Genomic DNA, 12,888 nt, shown 5'->3' with positions numbered 1-12,888 from the left:
AGGGAGTTCCCACACCCAGCCCATCCTCAGTGGTCAGAGCTGCAGCTTCATTTGTCCTCCAGCTGCCACACCATGAGATCATCACATGCCACTCAAATTGGCCAAAAAAGCTGAAAATTCCCTTCAAAACTTGATGCCTGTTAGATTAAAATATTTCTTACTAACGTCCTATTCTTAGCTGAACTGAACAAACAGAGTTGTCTGTGAGTGTCCTGCCTTGCTGTGAGCCCAGACCCCAGTGCAGTTGGGAGATTCTGCTTCAGATTCAGACCCTGCCAAATAGTTTCTTGCTTGCATTTAAAAATAAAAAGGCTGTTTAGACATTACAATCCACAGAGGGTCTGAAATCAGCATGTCCTAAGCTGAATACAAATCACAGACAAAAAGGGTTTTGTTGGGAGGGTCACAAATGGAACTGATTACTGCTAGACAGTGTGGATTTCCTTCTGGAGGATGGAGCTGATAGAATTCCTTCCTGACAGCTAGAAATTATAATTGAGTTGGGTTTGTTCTGTGCTTCAAACTTAACCAAGCTTCAAAATGAGTAAGAGGGATGGAATCCAAATCCATCTGCAGCTCTGCCTATAAAGCAGGGTTTTCATCTGAATATCCATCCAAGAGCCCAGATCCTGGGGAGGTGCTGCTGCCAACGTCAGAGCTGTGGCTTTGTCAAGCACTGAACTTCTTGTGGATCCAAGTATCTCTCACAGGTCAGTGACAGAATTCAATTTACAGACTGACCACAGATCTCATCTGGGAAAGAACCGGTTTCATTACGGCTTTGAGTAAAATGAAATTCTCTTTGGAAAATGTTTCCCTGCCAGCTCTTTGTGACACATCCAGCAGAGCCCAGCCTTTGTGTGGGATCTCTGAGAGGTTTTCTCAAAAGTCAGGGGCTCACTGCTGGAGAAACCCCTTCCCCTGGCAGAAGTGTTCAGCTCTGACTGCGCTGCTGCTTTTTCCACCCAGTTTTTCCCTTGTTGCCTCTCGTTTGCCTCTTTATTTCTGCTGCCTTCGGAAATGTCCTCAGTGATGGAGGAGGGCAGGGAACAGGGAATGATGAGGGTGATGATGCTCTGGTTTTTCAGCCCCTTTTGCTCTTATGGAGCTGATCTGCATTTGTCCTGCAGCCAAGACTGGGTAAATTTTCTCCTTCTCCCAGGTCATGTCCTGAATGTGACGGCAGCTGCAGTCAGGATACACTTGGAGTTTGTCACTCCTCCATCAGCAAGAATTTCCCTGTGGAAAGGGGGCTCAGGCCTTGGAACTGCCCAGGGAGGGTTGGGGTGCCCATCCCTGGAGGTGTCCCAGGCATTCCTGGAGGTGGCACTGGGTGCTCTGGGCTGGGGACAGGGTGGGGATCAGGCACAGCTGGCACTGGGTGGTCCTGGAGCTCTTTTCCGACCATAATAATTCCATAACTCTATGAAAGGCTGACCTGACTCTAAATTCTATGTTGTTAGCCTAAAATAGAAACAATTTGACAGTGTAAGTTTTCCTAGCAGTCATGAATATCACATTTTTGTGCTATGAGTTTCCTCTTTTTTTTTTTTAATTAAGAGCAATTTCTTTTAATTAAAACTAATTCCAAGGAATGCCTTGGTCTCAGTGATAAGTGAGGTTTGCCCTGTGCTGGCCGGGATGGGTGCAGCTCTCTGCAACTTGCCTACAAAGCTAAAGAAATGCAAAGCAGCTTATTGCTCAATTCTGCTGACTTTAGCAACTGGGGAGGACAAATTAAAAAAAGAAAAAGGAGAATATCTAGTCTCAACCTGGGCATTTAATGGGTCCCAAAATGTGCTGAACTCTTTAGTCTAAATGGGCTCTTTAGTGTGGTGTCAAATAAGTTAAAAAGCGAGGGAGCTTTACAAAGCTGCCTTCATTGTTTAAACTTGTTTCACTCATGTTAAGGCTAATGTACATTTATTCAGACTGACAAAGTGCTGAATTTACACAACAGGGATAGTAATAATTAGGTCAGATACTTTTCAAATGGCAGCAGGGGGGTGGGAATACTTGACTCTTTCATGCTTATGAATGGCAATGATTATTAGCGCTGGCCAGGCCAACCACAATACCTGCAAATAAATGCTCCTCTCAGCCCTGGATCGCCCTGCACGGCCGGTGCCACCTCCCAGCTGCTCCCTGCCTGCTCCAGCTGCTGGGAACACGCCATTCCCAATGGCAGCGCATGGAATTTTAGTGAGCCCAGAGCTGAACTTTGAATCTGAGCTCCTCCTCACTGCCTGGGACCAATAAATTATATTAACAAAATTGAGAAGTCGGCCATGAAAACGGCATTGTCTGCTCATTTGGATGGAGTTGAGCTCTGGTCTTTCACTTTAGATTCCCCAGTTCTTACACACTGATGGTGCTACCCTGAACCATTCCCAGCCCAGTGTCCCGGGGCAGGTGAGGTGTCCACGCCTCGCACCTTCCTCAGGTATTTGGTGCTGCTGACTCCTGGGACAGATCCCCGGATTAGTCAGCCCGTGGAACTCATCCAGCACAGCAGGATTTGTTTCTCCAAGAGCTTTTTTTTTCCTTGTCTTTCCTAATATTTGAACAGGCGCTGTTGTTTCATTCAGTGCCGCCCAATCTGCTCGCATTTGAATTGCTGTCAGCGGCGGCCGGCCTGGGCTGCTTGGATCTCTTAAACTGCAGCCATTTACTCCCCCATTGAGATTTCAGCTGCCCCAAGCTCATTTGGTTTGCATGTTCCCATTCCTTTAGGAATCATTAAACCGATCCCAGAGCTCTGGTCCCAATGCATGCAGCGGGGAGGCTCCATGGACACCGCCAGCCGGCGCTCCAGTGGGCAAAATTCCCCAAAAAAGCTGGAATTTCACTGAATAGACCAAGCTTCAGTGCCGCATACACCTTTTCTCCCCGCGAACGAGCACCTGTAAATGAGTGAGGTGCGCTCCTGGGGATGCGCCTGGGGATGCATCCCGGGCAATGCGGGATCCGCAGCGGGGAGCGGGCGCCTGGAGCATCCCGAAATGCTGTGGAATGCATCGATCCCGAAGGAATGGCTGGGTACGGGGCTGGATTGAGCCTCTGGAAGACTTTTTGGTTTTATTTTGTTTTATTTAAGGAATTTGGAGCCAAAATCAGCCCGTGGGCTGAGGCCGGGCTGCGCTTCCGGCCGGCGGCCACGAGGGGGCGGCAGCGGCTCGGGCACGGCAGCGCCGGGAGCGCCCCGGGACGGAGAGGGGACAGAGGGGACAGGGAGGGGACAGAGGGGACAGAGAGGGGACAGAGAGGGGACAGAGAGGGGACAGAGAGGGGATAGAGGGGACAGAGAGGGGACAGGGAGGGGACAGAGGGGACAGAGAGGGGACAGGGAGGGGACAGAGGGGGGACAGAGGGGACAGAGAGGGGACAGAGAGGGGACAGAGGGGACAGAGAGGGGACAGGGAGGGGACAGAGGGGGGACAGAGGGGACAGAGAGGGGACAGAGGGGGGACAGAGGGGATAGAGGGGACAGGGAGGGGACAGAGGGTACAGAGAGGGGACAGAGGGGACAGGGAGGGGACAGAGGGGACAGAGGGGACAGGGAGGGGACAGAGGGTACAGAGAGGGGACAGAGGGGACAGGGAGGGGACAGAGGGGGGACAGAGGGGGGACAGAGGGGGGACAGAGGGGACAGAGAGGGGACAGAGGGGGGACAGAGGGGATAGAGGGGACAGAGAGGGGACAGAGGGGACAGAGAGGGGATAGAGGGGACAGAGACGGGACAGAGGGGACAGAGAGGGGATAGAGAGTGGATAGAGGGGACAGGAGGGGACAGAGTGGGACAGGAGGGGATGGAGGGACAGAGAGGGAACGAGGAGAACAGAGGGGGACAGGGGAAACAGGGAGGGACAGAGCGGGCACAGCCCAGCGGCCCCTCCGCAGACCCAGAGCCCAGCCCTTCCAAAGGGGCCCGCGGTGCCCACAGTGCCCAGGCTGGCCGGGCTGTGCATCCCTGCTGGGCTGTGCATCCCTGCTGGGCTGTGCATCCCCGCCCTGTCCATCCCCGTGTCCATCCCCGTGTCCATCCCCGTGTCCATCCCCACCATGTCCATCCCCGTGTCCATCCCCTCCATGTCCATCCCCGTGTCCATTGCCGTGTCCATCCCCGTGTCCATCCTCGTGTCCATCCCCGCCATGTCCATCCTGGTGTCCATCCCTGCCCTGTCCATCCCCGTGTCCATCCCCTCCATGTCCATCCCCATGTCCATCCCCTCCATGTCCATCCTGGTGTCCATCCCTGCCCTGTCCATCCCCGTGTCCATCCCTGCCCTGTCCATCCCCATGTCCATCCCCGTGTCCATCCCCTCCATGTCCATCCCCGTGTCCATCCCCGTCTCTTTCCAGCCTCAGGCTCCATGGCACGAGTGGCGCTGGGGTCGCGGCACCCGCGGGGTCTGCAGCGCTGCAGGAGCCGCTCTGCTGGGAAAATCTGGGATTTCGGGACAAATCCATCGCCTCTGCCGTCCTTCCCTGCTCTCTCGTCTGTTTATACACAGGATTTTTGTATACACCTCACACCGAGGAGTTCATCCCAGCTGGGACATCAGTGGTGACAAAGAGGTGGCTGCACAGAGGGAGAGGTAGAGCCCGAGCTCTCATGGCACAGCTCCCAAGTGACAACTGCAGGATTCATTTTGCTGCTTCATACACTGATTTTTCAAAGCCAGTCGGTCAGAAAATAAAGTTTGCTACACAGAAAATTCCAGTCTTTCAGAGCTTGTTTCCATCCCAGATCAGAATGAAAAGCACAAACTGCTCCCCCAAGAAATGTTCTGTAAGATGATGATTTGGGAGAGTTGTTCCAGCAATGTTCAAATATTTTCTTAATAAAAACAAGCTACTCAGAGAATTAACATTGCATATATCTTAAAGTTGAAATAAAATCAAACATTTTGCTCTGTCACCTCCTAAAAACAATGTAAATAGCTGCATGTTTAGGATTTAAATCCTATTTTCTGGCATCTCTATTAATTTGAAACATTTTCTCCTTGCAGTGTTTAGTGCTTCACATTTGATTTGGAGAGATCATGGAGTCAAGTTGGAATTTCAGAAACAAAAGAGGGAAAGAAAAACTTGTCTTCTATTTTAGGGTCCTGCACTACTGGAAATGCAAAAGCTGCAGAGTGAATATTTAATGAGTGCATGAGAATCCAAAAAAGTGTAAAGCAAATGCCATGCAGCAGTCGCCTTGCCTCGTTCAGCATTAAGACATTAAAAATAGATTTACAGATTTCATAATGCGATTGCAACATTCACACAGGTTGGGATTTTTAATTTAACTTTGAACTGGATCATGCAGATTGCAGGGAGACCAGAATGGACTTTATTCTAATGGGAGAATTTGCCTTATGCAGGATTAACATATCAAAGGCAGGGCAGGATTTTGGGAGAAGATGGCACAAGGATCTGGCTGCTGTGGGGTTGGCACCCAGGGGAGCTCTTGGCACTGGAGGAGAGTTTCAGGCCATGAATTTGGGTGGCACTTGCTCTGCTCTTGTCACATTCCTTGTGTTCCCACTGGGCTTGGTTCAGGCTGATAAATTGTGCTCCAGTCTTCCCTTGGTGTTTGAGGTCTGGCTAAACAGAGGTGGCACCATCCTGGTTTCAAATCATAACTGAAACATTAAGAAAAGCCAGTGGGTTGGCACTGCTGGCTGGGTGAGTTAATTAGTGCTGGGTGAGTTAATCAGTGCCATCCCCTCCTGATCCCTCCTCACTGGTGCCAGCACACCCTCACTGAGGGGTGGTTGATGATGTTGGCTTCAACATCAGTCTAAAAATTACTGATAGGAAAGAAATTCAAGGCAGGCAGGGATTCCCAGGGTGTGTGTCCCTAGCAGGGCTGCAGAATTTTGGAGGTGCAGTGGGAAGGGTGATGAGCAGAGAGGACAGGGGCAGGTCCTGAGCCCAGGATGGTGCAGGGCATCCCTGCAGCTCTGTTTTCCCTCCTCTGGATGCTCCCCTTGGGAATGCACCTGCAGCTGTGCTGGGGATGACTGCTGCCCTTCAAACAGCCCCAACAATGGAATCCTTTGCTGTTCCTCTCCAGCAGGCCCAAACCATCCCTCCCCACCCACACACAGAAAGGCAGGACACCCCTCTGAGCCCCCCAAGGGGTCATTTTGTGTCTGTCACACTTCCTGTGCACCCCAACACGAGGACATCAGATGGCATCACACCCCCTGCCACCTCCCAGGGGAGGATATCCATCAGCCCAGGAGCAGCTTGGTGTGAAAATGTGAAAATCCACCTTTCTGAGCAGAGGCTCTCCTCAACAGCTGAATTCCCAGTGTCACATCAGTGAGTTTTTCCTGGCAGGGCGGAAGAAAACACCCTGCTTCCACTCAGCCCCCAGTGCTGTGGTGAATTCTGCATGCTCTGCAGGGCTGGTGGCGTGTCACCCATGGCACCATCACAGGGCTTATCCCAGTTTCCCAGTCAGAAAATGATCCATAAGAAAACAGCCCAGCAATGGCACGAACAAAAGGAATGAACAAAACTCTGTAATTTTGTCTGAGAACTCTGGAGCCTTCTGGGAAGCATCACACAACCCCCAGCATGGAACATCCCCTCAGCCACAGCGTTGGGCAAGAGCCTTGACCAGGGCAACCATTATTGATTTCAAAACCTCCCAGAGCTGCGTGGCCACAGCAATGCAGGGCAAAACTGGAGCAGTCAGAGCAAAGCAGAGCAGGGCAGGCTTGGCTTGCAGCTCCCAGAGATCCCTTCCTGCAGATACCCACAGCTGCAGAGCTTCCTGCAGGGACTTGCCTTGCCTGGCTTGGAGTGTGGGCATGGGCACACGCAGGGGAGGAATGCTGGCTGCATTGGCAGGGAGCTGCTGCATCTGCAGAGAATTCCTGCTGGGTTGGGGCTGCTGCATCTGCAGAGAATTCCTGCTAGGTTGGGGCTGCTGCATCTGCAGAGAATTCCTGCTGGACTGGGGCTGCTGCATCTGCAGAGAATTCCTGCTAGGTTGGAGCTGCTGCATCTGCAGAGAATTCCTGCTGGACTGGGGCTGCTGCATCTGCAGAGAATTCCTGCTAGGTTGGAGCTGCTGCATCTGCAGAGAATTCCTGCTGGACTGGAGCTGCTGCATCTGCAGAGAATTCCTGCTGGATTGGGGCTGCTGCATCTGCAGAGAATTCCTGCTGGACTGGGGCTGCTGCATCTGCAGAGAATTCCTGCTGGGTTGGGGCTGCTGAGGGAGGGGTGACCAGTTCTGCTCAGCAGCTTGGGCTGGGCATTGGCTGGGAACTGAGTTATTTCCTTCCATCTTCAGAACTGGAACATGAGGTGGTTTGTGAGCTCCCAGTGCTGCTGCCTGGTGAGAGCTGTCCTGAGGATGAGGATGCTGTGTTTTGCCAGAGCTCAAATGAAGCTCTTGCTTTAACACTTGGCCTTTCTTGAAATCTGCACTTTCCAGGCAGCTCCAGCAGCTCAGGGCTTCGTGGGCCCTTTCCAAACAGCCTGTGCATGATAGCAAAGAAAAATAAACTTTTGTTCACTGTGTGCTGCTCCCACGCATGCACTGGGAAGAGGCTGAGGAATCACCAAAGTGGGAGATGCTGAGAGCTGGCCTCTGTTAGCAGCTGGTGAGAAACAGCAAACCCAGCAAATCCCTGCGTTTGAGGGGCACAGACACTGCCCAGAGTGGCCACTTTTTACACCAAAATGTTGGATTTTGGTGGTACAGCAGAACTGCTGAGAAGGAGATTATGCCACATAAGACACCCAAAGTGTCACAGTGGTTTTATGTGCTCTTTTTGCATTATCTCTTTGCCTTGTTTCTTCTAAAGCAGAAATCACCTGCCTGAGGAGTCTGGGCTGTCTCAGAGTTGAGATCCATCCACAGTGTTGGGTCAAATTCATGGTAGCATTTGCAACTGTATTTGCTGATTTTATCTGTTCTTCTTTTCAGGTCATCCTGTATTTAATGAGAGGGGGAGTTTTTTCCTGAGATAAAATTTGAGATTTATCTGAAGCAAAGAAGCAAGTGCTTGTGAAATGGGTTCATTGCTCCCCATCAGAGCTGGGTTCAAGACTTAGAGATTATTGAAAGTGTTTTCACTCATTCAGCTTGGAGCATTCCCATGGGATTTTTAACCTCTGAGCATGTTTCCTTTCATCAGCAGGGATTGCAGAAGTCTGCAATGACTTTTTCTCCTTTGGTGCAAATGTTAAATATGAATTTATGGCGTGATTGCATTGAGATTTCAGAACTGGGCTGCAAAAATCGAAGTTGCTGTGATCTTACCTGCCTGGAGATTACAGACAAATAACACTTGCTAAACACCCCATACCTTGGATGATATATTGAGCTCCAGAGTATTTTTATTAAACTGCTCTGAAATTATTCCCAAAGGATGCAAACCTCGGCTTAGCTACAACTGCTACCCACAGTCTTTAAAGAACATTCTGAAACCTTTTTGCTAAACAATCTGCTCAGCTGTTACCAGGTTTTACCCAATATTCAAATGACACTTCTTCCTTTTCAACCCTTGCCAAGATGAGGTTATTAAGAAAGAGATACAAATTAAAAGGATTAAAAATGCAACTCTAATTAAACACATATGAGCAGTTAAAACTCGGCTCTGCCCTGGTTATCTGTGCACACAGAAATATCACACACAACTTAAAGCAGCCAAAGTCTCCATTAGGAGCTTGCTGAAGGCACCACCAGAGTAATCACACACTGTGCCTCCTCTGCAGCTTCTGCTGGGGAGGTCTTGAGGTGTTTTTTAGAATGAGTCTTAAAATATTTTTTAGAATGAGACAAGTCCTGAAATATTTTTTTAGAATGAGATGCGTCTTGAAATATTTTTTTAGAATGAGATGAGTATTGAAATATTTTTTGGAATGAGATGAGTCCTGAAACATTTTTTGGAATGAGATGAGCCATTGCTCTCCCCACTTGCAAAGAAGAAGAGCCGAGGGTGGGAGGAAGGAGAGGAGCATTCTCCCCTTGCATCCTCCGTGGGTTTGAACCCTTTGAGCTCTGGTTGTCCCCAAAAGCTGTGCCAGTGGCTCGGCGTGGGGCTGGCTGCCCTTTCCCAGCAGACCTGGGGTTTCTCCTCAGAAGAATGTGCAAGAAAAACACATCAAGCCACGGTGAATCTCTCCATGACGAAAGTGAGTTGGTATCTCTTAAATAAGTATCCAAACAAGCCCTTGAAGACACATAATCACCAAGCAGCATCTGTGATCACAGCTCGGTGTTTTAAAGGATTAGGGGGGGATTAGGACCGTTTGTAAATTCCTCACCAACCTTTTGTACAGGCAGGATGGAATATTTTTTTAAGGAATTCGCAGACTGTCTGTTAAAAGCCTTTATTCCCCTGATTTGTGCTGGGTGTGGACTGCTTTGGGATTTTTTTGAAAGGTAGCATAACATGGCTCATCAGTCTAGGCTGCATATAAATCCTGCTTTATATGATTCCTAATAGGTTTCTGCTCCTCATGAAGAGTGGGAAAACCTCCTTGCACTGGAGAATAACAGGTCCTTTCATTCTGCCACTGGTGCTGCTGGTTTAACACCCCCTCCAAGGGAAGGAAATCACCTGGGGGAGAAAGTGAGCAGGGTTTGATCCCCAAGAAGTGTTCTAGAAAAGTCTCTCATGCTCTGGCTCTTGTGGGCCCATCATCATTGGCTTGAACATGCACAGGAAATAATCAGGGTTATGCAGACAGGACTTTCCTGCTTTTTCTGGGAATGGGAGAAGCTGGACAGGGGAGGAGAGGAGCATCCTGCCTCATGCCTGCATCCAGGTGAGGTGAGCTGGCATCATTTGGACATAGTGAGGGTTAGACAGGGCTGCTCAGAGCATCCCTTGGGCCAAAGGAATAGGAGAGACTACATTTAAAAAAAAATCAGTTTGCTTGAATGGTTCATTTTTCCATATTCCTTTTGGCTGCTGTCATCTTCTCCCCAAAGGGAGAATTCCACCCTGCTGAGGATGGAATTCCTGTGCTGCCCAGCTCTGCCTGTAGCTCCCAGCAAGGTGCAGCAGTCCCTGCCTGTCTGCAGGTGTGCCAAGGACAGGGCAACAAAAACAGCCTGCAAACTGTGAGCTTTCAGCTAATCTTGGTTCTCAAAAAAAAAAAAAAAAAATCAGAATGTTCAAAGCTCTGCAAGTGACGTTTCCTCTACAATTTTATCACTTTTTCTTTAGCCAAAAGCTAACCTTGACCATGAAATCTGCTTCTTGTGTATGATCTCCTGCTGCTCTGGAGACACCTCAGAGCTGTGATCCTGGAGGTCTTCAGGGACTGGAGAATATTTCTGGACACCTCCTTTGGTGAGCAAAATCTGCCTTTGACAATTCTGCACCTTCTCATCTGCATTTTCTGATTTCTTCCCTTATTTTTATGCTTTTTACCAAGGTACAACCGTAAGGAACTGAAAAAAGATAGATAGATAGATAGATAGATAGATAGATAGATAGATAGATAGATAGATAGATATAGAGATTAGATAGATATAGATAGATACATATACATATAAATAGATATAGATAGATAGAGATAGACAGATAGATAGATAATTAATAGATAATAGATGTCCCTGGAATGTCCAAGGCCAGCTTGGAGGGCCATGGAGCTGCCTGGTCTGGTAGAAGGGTGTCCCTGCCCATGGCAGGGGTGGAATGAGAGGAGCTCTAAGGTCCCTTCTGTGATTCCATGGTTTAGAGGGGTCAGGGAGGGTCCCCTCAATGTCAGCCTTCTGACCCTTTGCTGTTATTGGAGCTGGAGACTCAGGTAGAAATTGGATTTTTGTTTAAAATCCAAGCACCAGCATCCTCCCTGCCAGGAAAAGAGAGGGATCCCATCCCATGCCTGTTTGGCAGGCCCTTTGCTCCCTTCTGGCTCTCCTTTGCTTGTATTTAGAGCAGGGCGCGCTTGCCAGGCCCTGAGTGGGGAATTAGGGCACGGGGATGTGAATTTTTGTCGCTGCTTGTCCCTCGGAGGCGGCCCCAGGCCCCAGGGCCGGGCTGAGGAGCTCCAGGAGCTCCGCGTGTCTCTAAGCAGAGGTGCTCGAACACAACCACGGGGCTCTGCAGGGTCAGCCCCGAGGAAAGGCGGCAATTCACAGCAATTTAATTAACTGTGAAGCCGCTGAAATGCAGTCACCTGCCAGGGAGAGCAGAGCCGGCCCCATTCAGGTGTGAAATGGGGGAAATGGCCCAGTTTGGAAGCGGAGTGGGTGGAAACCTTCCCCTCAGAAGTGGGCAGGGATCAGCACACACAGGCCCAGCAGCTGCCCATTATTGCTAATTGCAGCTTCACCTTTTAGCTAGATATTAAAAAATGAGCTAATCCTTGAATATTTAATGTCCTGTTTCCTCATGAGCACGGGGATTAATTGGGAAATGGGAGTAACTGGGAGAGAGGGGCAGGAGCAGAGCAGCCCTGGGCAGGCTGGGGTGCCTGCCCTCCCTTCCCTGCTGGGCAGGGCAATGGAGAAGAACTTTAAAAAATGAGGTTTTTGCTCTTTTTGGTCTGTTTCTCTCCTCCTCCGTCCTTTAGTAATTCCTGGGTGACTGAGAGCAACTTTCCAGGTCAGGAGTCTGCAGTTAACAGCCGGGAAATGCCCTTCCCATTGGTCATCACTGCCTAATTAGCAACCTGCAATATTTCACAAACGTGGCAATGGCACCAGGTGCCCTCTGCAGGGCTGGGGGCTGCGGAACACTCGGCAGCATTTTCCTGGGAAGCCGGGCAGGGAAAGGCAGAGCTGAGGACATGGCCAGGCCAGGAGAGGTGCCTCCATCCCAGCCGTGCCAGGAGGAAATCCGTATTTGTATTATTTGTATTTGTATTTTGCCAAGTACAATGCCTGGGAATGGCCTCAATCTCTGCCTGGCAGGGAGAATGCTGGGAGAGGGAAGTGAATTTAATGTGCTGGGTGCTGACCTGGGAAAGCAAAGCAGAAACTGCCCCTGCTGGGTACCTGGTGCCCATGGGAGCCCTCTGGAGCCACTTCCATCCACTGATCCAGCAGTAAATGCATGGAGTGACCCAGGAGCTGGGTCCTGCTGCTGGGAGAGCTCAAAAAGAGAAGGAAGAGGAGAAATCCCCCAGTCCATTTTGGCCCTGCTGAGCTGCTGGTGCTCCAGGAAAGGGCAGCCTGAGGCCATGAGCAGTGCCAGGGAGTCTGGGCACTGCTGCCCCATCCAGCACCCCGGGGGTGCAGGGACACCTGGATTCATCCCTGCTGAGGTGGGGACACCCTGTGACACACTGTGCACACCCCCCAGCCAGCTGGCCCCTAAAAGCCATCACAGCACTGAACCAGTTCCCTGCTTCAGGAGGGCAGGAATTGCTCATCTGGTGCCTCCAGACAGGGTTTGGCATCTCCTGGCAGTGCAGGGAGTTACTCTGGGGCAGCCAAATCCACATCACTCATTAAAGTGAGCTTCATCTGCAGGCCCTGAGTGCCTGGTGGGGCACAGGGCTGTCCCAGAGCCTGTGGGATGAATGCAGAGTGCACAGCTGCTCCTGGCCTGAGAGCTCCTTTCCTGTCAGGATCCTTGCAGGGAAGGATCACGAGGTGTGGAGATGTTCTCCTGTGTTAAATCACCAAATTAAAGGTGCGGAGCCAAACAGGAGTACACCTGAAGTAGTATTTACTACTGTAAATGATGCAGAAAATGAATGTGGATGGAATTCTGCTGAGCCATTTTAAATGCACTTTGCAGGTTACAGTTGTTCACTGGGGATCCTTGGGCTGCAGCCAACGTCTCTGTTTGCTTTGGAGAACCAGAGTCCTTTTATTTGTGCTAATAGTGCACCTGTGATAAGAGAGAAAAATAACAGAGATAAAACCAGCCTGGCACTGCAGCATTGCTGAGGGTGGAGAGAACAGAGCAG

Source organism: Molothrus ater, chromosome 17 (genome assembly GCF_012460135.2).
Source record: "Molothrus ater isolate BHLD 08-10-18 breed brown headed cowbird chromosome 17, BPBGC_Mater_1.1, whole genome shotgun sequence".
In the NCBI taxonomy this organism is placed as follows: Eukaryota; Metazoa; Chordata; class Aves; order Passeriformes; family Icteridae; genus Molothrus; species Molothrus ater.
The sequence above is the reverse complement of the archived record's forward strand: the minus strand, read 5'-3'. Positions refer to the sequence as shown.